At 37.3% G+C, this 6,815-nt stretch overlaps 1 pseudogene; it reads right to left on the bottom strand.

Moving 5' to 3' along the window:
* Nucleotides 1-698: 698 nt before the first annotated feature.
* Nucleotides 699-6,815, bottom strand: LOC100492301 (annotated as a pseudogene).

The raw sequence follows: 6,815 nt of genomic DNA, 5'->3' as shown, positions 1-6,815 counted from the left end.
TTTCCTTCACCTTTAATGTCTTTATAAAAGCATTTAATTGAGCATTATCACTTTTAACTGATTATTTTTCTTTGCACCATTGATAGCTGTATTTATTCATGTTTACTTAATCCAAAAGATATTAAAATTGATAGTGATTTGCCTCCAAAATTGCTTATTCCACACCGCACGGCATTGGTATAAGTGACTGTATAAGTATACTGTATAAGTCTGTATAAGTCTGTAATAGTTTTATGTTGGGATGCACCGAAACTCGGATTTGGTTCAGGATTTGGCCGAATCCAGACTTTTTTTGAAGGATTTGGTTTCGCCTGAATCCACGGTCCTGACGAACGGAATCTGAATCCTATTTAGAATAAATTAGCATATGCTAATTAGCATTTGGAAGTGTTAAATGGTAGGGGGGAAATTTCGCTGTGTGCGGGCAGCAATTTCTAACTCTACCCAGATTTGGATTTGGTTCGGGATTCGGCAGAATCCGTCGGGTGGTTTCGGGGGTTCGGCCGAACCCAAAGAAGTGGGTTCGGTATATCCTTAGTTTTATTGAAGGCTTCTATGAACAAATTTGAATGAAAATGAACTAAATTGATTCCTCAGATCTGTCTTATACTAAATTATCGTTCTGTTCTGTTATTAGTTTCTGTTTCTAAGTAACACCTAATTAGATGCTAGGAAGATTTAAGTATATTTTGTTGAAATTATTGCATATAGAAAGTTTCCATTAAGCTTTGAAGAGCCTGTTCCTTTGTTATCTGGAGCCATGCCCCAGGCAGATCAGCCGGTTCTGCCTCATATTCTTCTGCAAATTCTTTATTGAACTTTACAAAAAAATATTTCCAGTAGTTGGAGGCTGTGATGCTGGAGTCAGGCTGAATGGCCCAGTCTGGGTAGATTGTGCGGTAATCTTTGTAAGGGTGCCATTTCCACTCTGTATTTGAAGTTTTAAACGTACAATCAGAGACTACATCAGTTGAACATATTTCTGTTACCAGCTTCCCATCATAATTATAACTCCAATTCCTTAACCCTTTAGGCCGATGGACAGAGGCAAAGTGCTCCTTATGGTCAGTACCTCCAGCCTCACAGGGGACCTTGCAGAAGGGACACTGCTCCCCACAGCCAAACACCTTCTTGAACAATTCATCCTCGGGTTTCAGAGTGACTTTACGAAGCACAGATTTTATGTTGGAGAACTGAATTCCTGATGTGATTTGTTGTTCTATAGTTGTGAGAAATAACTTAATGTCATTTGCAAATTCCTGGATATTTGATTTGTTTTGAAACATGATCACTTTCATCTGATTCTGGCAAATGAATAATTTGCTCTCTAACATCCTGCAAAACTTTTCCAGAAACTCTGAGACAGAGGCGCTGTTGATTAAATCTGAGTTTGTCAGGACTTCCCTGATATCATCACATATTTGGGAGAGAATTGTAACTTGTAAGTGTTGTACCTTTTTGGAATTATTGTATTTGTTCAAAATGTTCTGTGTTATCCATGTCTTAATGAAAAACTCATAGTAATTAATATAATTTACAAACGGAATAAATTCCTTGTGATCCAAAAGCTTCTTTAGTACAGTGAACTGGAAGAAGGTTCTGCTGCAATATTCTTTAGTATCTCCCCTGTGCACTATATCATCCACTATATCCTTCCCCAGATGTTGGTTAATGTGGTCGGTTATTGCTGGTTTCAGGCAGAGCTCACAGAACTGTTTGGCTCTGTTTTGTGTTTCATCCTTTTCCTCAAATATATTTTTGAATGTCGCCAAATAATCGGATTTTAATTTTTGCAAACACAGCATAGGATTGTTCTCTTGGAGAAATCTTTCATGCATCTTCTGAAACCTCTGAGCCGCGCAGCCAAAGATATGCAGCTTTAGGTCCAACTCAAACTGATGGGTAATGTGAAGGTTTTTAACTTCTTTCTTCCTCAGCCTTTCATTGATCATATTGAGCAGTTCTTGGCAATAAGTCCCATCATAGTCTCCTCCTGTATTAACCTTCTCTGTTACATAAACAGAGCACTGACCAGTTATGGAGGACACAAGCTCACTCATTTTCTTATGTCTTTCCTCAGAAAACTGTTCTTTTACCCCTTTTATTAGAAACCATTGCACGTCAATATGGTTGTCTTTAGTTGTGAATTTATCTCCATACTCATCTAAACACTTTATACTGAGGAATTTCTCATTTATAGAACTTCCTTTGTTGGCAATGTCCTGTTTAAGTTCCTGCAACATTTCCCTTTCTATAATGCGCTTCTCTAACTGATGCTTTGGTAACTCTGCTAAAGTTCTCTCCCACATAGAGTCAAATGGCTTTTTGACTTCTTCTGCTCCGAGCTGACGTTCCTGTCTTGTCACCTGATCTAGCAGACTCGCAACTTTTTTTTCAATTTCTTTTTGATAATTGCTTTGGATAGTCTTAATGAAATGTTTCCCTTTTTGAATTTGTATTGCCTCATCAATCTTTGCGGTTACAGAATGTTCCATTTTTTTCCTGAGACTTTTCACGCCTGTAAAGAATTCTTCCCTGAACTTTAATATCAGGTGAACATTATCAGATTTGCCTTCAAAATATTTTTCTAACAACATTATCATATCACTTTCCTCCTTGTTGAGAATGGTAAGCAGATCATCTTTAAGATTTGTACTTGTTATTTCCAGTATTTTTTCTCCAGATTGATTCTTGATCACGTTTTCTGCATTGTTCAGCCAGGTGTGAACCTGCTTGTGGAAGTTCCATTCCCACTGAGAATATTTTATTGTCAAGTTATTATAGGCTTCAGCTACCAGGCTGTTTTTGAAACTGAAGATAAAATTTTCATGTTTTACTGAGTTCCACAAGCTTTTTATCCACACAATAAATTGAGGAATATTTTGCGCTGGTGGGATATTGTGTGTCCCCATAAACTCAAACAAATATTTTTTTACTTTAGAAACATTCTCACTGTAGCCAGAGTTTACAGAAGCCATGGGTGGGACACCGTACCAAAGCCCAGGAAAGTACCAGTTGTCTCTGTCAAGGTTATAGTCCATGATATCACTGAATTGTGTAATTTTGCTTCTTTTTTCCATGTTTGCTGCCACTTTAGTCATTTCATTCAGCTGCTCCAGGAGTTTTTTTCTGTCTCTCATGTTCAAATCATAAGCAGAAACATCATTTACATTCTGATGCACAAACTGGCAGTTGGGTCTCTTCCCTATTTCATTCATCCTAAGAAAAGCATGAACCACAATCTGCAGTGTGTCTCTCATTTCTCCTGTGTGTTCCATGGCAGTGTTAACTATGGTGATATCACTGAGCCCAACCACTAGAGTTGCCAACTCATTGTCATGTTCATAGCTGTTCTCCAGAGAAGCCAGTTCTGGAGCCTTTAGACCTTCAGTGTCAATTACTAGAATAAACTCACAACACAAGCTTTTTTGGAGGTTTTCTTTCACTTGAATTAATGTCATGAAGGCTCCCCGAGTGCACCGTCCATTGGCCACCGGGAACTGCAACCCAAACATGGTGTTCAGGAGGGTGGATTTCCCTGTGCTCTGCACTCCCAGCACTGTGATTACTCTCATTCTGCATTTCCCTCCTGTCTTGCTATCTAACATACTCAGAACATCAGTTACCCACTGCAGTGGGATGTTGGAGGCATCTCCATCTACAAGTTCCAGTGGAAATCCATCTAGAAGCAGATTGGCAGCTATTGTTGGGAGTTCACTGAATCTTCTTCTGTCCATTTGGATTTGTTTTTCTTTCACCATGGAACATTCTGCCTCATAAAACTGCCCCATCTCCCTCAGAAAATGTTCTACTCCCAAAGAACTGTCAGATATCTGCTGGTCTAACTCCTTGAGTGCATTCTTATTGCTGGAGGTAGTACATTGTTCTTTATATTCAACCTGCAGTTCAGACAGATTTTTTCTAGCTACAGAGTCAAGTGTAAACTTCATCCATTTCAGGAAATAAAGTTTCTCTTCTTGAGTCAGCTGAGTAATTGCAGATATGAATGCAATCATACCATCGGGCAGGTTGTGTTGGTTTTACTGCCTATGTAACTCTTTACATTGCTTTAAAAGTTGATTTTTGTATTCTTCTATGTGTAAATGCCCTTGTTTTTTCATTCTACACAGTTCTTTCTCTGTTTGAGCCAGTTGCTTCCATAGTTCACCTTGTAGTTTCATTGTCTCTTTTTTGTATTGTATCACGTTACTTATTTGCGTAGTAATTTTTTTGGCATAGTCTTTACCTTTCTGACATTGCTCAGAGTTCTCATCCACTTTGATGCCAAGTTCAGTAGCTGTGTGCGCCATGTTTTCCAGCTTTACTTTTTTACAGGAGTCTTTTATAAAATATTTCATAATATTTTGTATAGTCTTTACCAGTTCTGCATCATTTGCTCTTCTGTCCTTCTTTAGTATATTTTTAGAATTAAGGTTTAACATTAAAACTATTTTTTCCAAGCATTCCACAGTCTCTTTACTGATGCTTCTGCCACTTGGGATAACTATAAAATAGAAGGTTGTTCCGGATTTACAGCCAGATAACAGTTTGCACTGTTCCTCATTAATGCTGTCCACAAATACAAACACTGCTGAGGATACTTGTGTTAGGAAGCTGAATTGGGTCCAATTTGTTTCTAAATCTCCTCGTAAATTGGCAACTGCAATGGGTTCTTCAAAAGTGTCAAAATTCTTTCCACCAACAGCAGGAAAATACCAAGAAATTTCCACCAAGCCATTAGAGATTTTCCTTTCAATGTTTCCACCCTCTATATTCTCATGAATAAAGAAATCATTGTACTGCTGAGCTGGGCTCAGGACTAGATTAAGGATTTTTGATTTTGACAAATTGATTTGACCAAGTCTCACAAAGGAAAAGAAAGCCAACGGTATGCAAACTAGGTTTTCTTCTTTAAACCCCTTACTCTCTGATAATGATTGAGGTCTCCACCTTTTAACAATATCTCTCATTGCCCATAGCATGAAGGTGCATTCTGGGCCATCACCAGCAGGGAGCAGCAGTGGGACAGCAAACTGACATGTCACCATTTTTGAGAAAATGTTCTGTTGTAGAAAATTATCTGAACAGTGAAGCAGAACACACACAAGATCTAAAGGATTAAATTCAATAACTGCATCTTCTTTGTTATCAAAATTCAAATGTGTCTGCAAGTATTGTGCATAACTATATGCAGCTGCCCCTAAATCTGCCCCAGAATTCTGAGCATGTGATATAAGACATGTGTTCCTTGCAGTCCTGTCCAGAGCCATCAGTTTCCTTAGGAGAGCCCAGGGCAGGTCTTGTACAGTCTGGGGGGCAACTTCATTTATATTCTCCTGCCCAATGTCCAGGATGTCCCTCAGGGAGAGCTTTGCACTTTTCATTTTTTTCATTATTGCAATCAGTGTATCCCTATTTCCTGCTGGAAGAAAAAATCAAAATGTGAAATTCGAAGTGCTTAAAGACTTATTTATTAATTTCCATAATTGATAAATGTTTGATTAACGGGGAAATTATTGACCTGATCAGCATCATTTTGCACTCCTCAGTTCAGTCTTTCATTTTCCCCTACATCTATGTATAGTCTGGGGAATGATTTAATATATAGATTCTCCTGCCCATTGTTCTAATGATGACAGATTTTTAAACAACTGATAGTATTTGCTTAATTTGAAAGACAGCTAAAGATTCAAATTTAATAAAGGTCCATATTTAATTTAGCATCAGTGAACATAAGCATTTACTTTAAGTTATCACTCATATTTAGGAATTTTCTTAATGTTCTAGTTCCCATACCAAAAAACATAAACATATCTTTAATATAAATCAAGTTACTAGGGTTTGTTTTTTTAAAAAAACTTTATACCTAGTAGGGGTTTATATAAACAGGGTGAAAAGTGAAACTGAAAATGCTTTCATTTTACATGCTTACTGGTCCTTCAGAACAACTAACTGAAACTGGTTTCATTTTACATGCTTACTGGTCCTTCAGAACAACTGACTGAAAATGCTTTCATTTTACATGCTTACTGGTCCTTCAGAACAACTGACTGAAACTGCTTTCATTTTACATGCTTACTGGTTCTTCAGAACAACTGACTGAAAATGCTTTCATTTTACATGCTTACTGGTCCTTCAGAACAACTGACTGAAAATGCTTTCATTTTACATGCTTACTGGTCCTTCAGAACAACTGACTGAAAATGCTTTCATTTTACATGCTTACTGGTCCTTCAGAACAACTGACTGAAAATGCTTTCATTTTACATGCTTACTGGTCCTTCAGAACAACTGACTGAAAATGCTTTCATTTTACATGCTTACTGGTCCTTCAGAACAACTGACTGAATATGCTTTCATTTTACATGCTTACTGGTCCTTCAGAACAACTGACTGAAAATGCTTTCATTTTACATGCTTACTGGTCCTTCAGAACAACTGACTGAACATGCTTTCATTTTACATGCTTACTGGTCCTCCAGAACAACTGACTGAAACTGCTTTCATTTTACATGCTTACTGGTCCTCCAGAACAACTGACTGAAACTGCTTTCATTTTACATGCTTACTGGTACTTCAGAACAACATTGGTGGAGGAGGAGAAGGTTGTTCATCAAATTACTATTCCCCAGATCATTTACAATTTGGGTAGGGGCTTGTTATACAGGGGTTATCATCTTTTTTTAAATTCTATTTGATGTTGATATTATACATTGCTGTATATTTGAGTCTTTTACCCCTTTACATTTTCACTCATAGAAATATAATGTTAGATATATATTTACAGATAAATATTATATGTACTTACTTTCCAT

This window comes from Xenopus tropicalis, chromosome 9, assembly GCF_000004195.4.
Source record: "Xenopus tropicalis strain Nigerian chromosome 9, UCB_Xtro_10.0, whole genome shotgun sequence".
In the NCBI taxonomy this organism is placed as follows: domain Eukaryota; kingdom Metazoa; phylum Chordata; class Amphibia; order Anura; family Pipidae; genus Xenopus; species Xenopus tropicalis.
The sequence above is the reverse complement of the archived record's forward strand: the minus strand, read 5'-3'. Positions and strand labels throughout refer to the sequence as shown.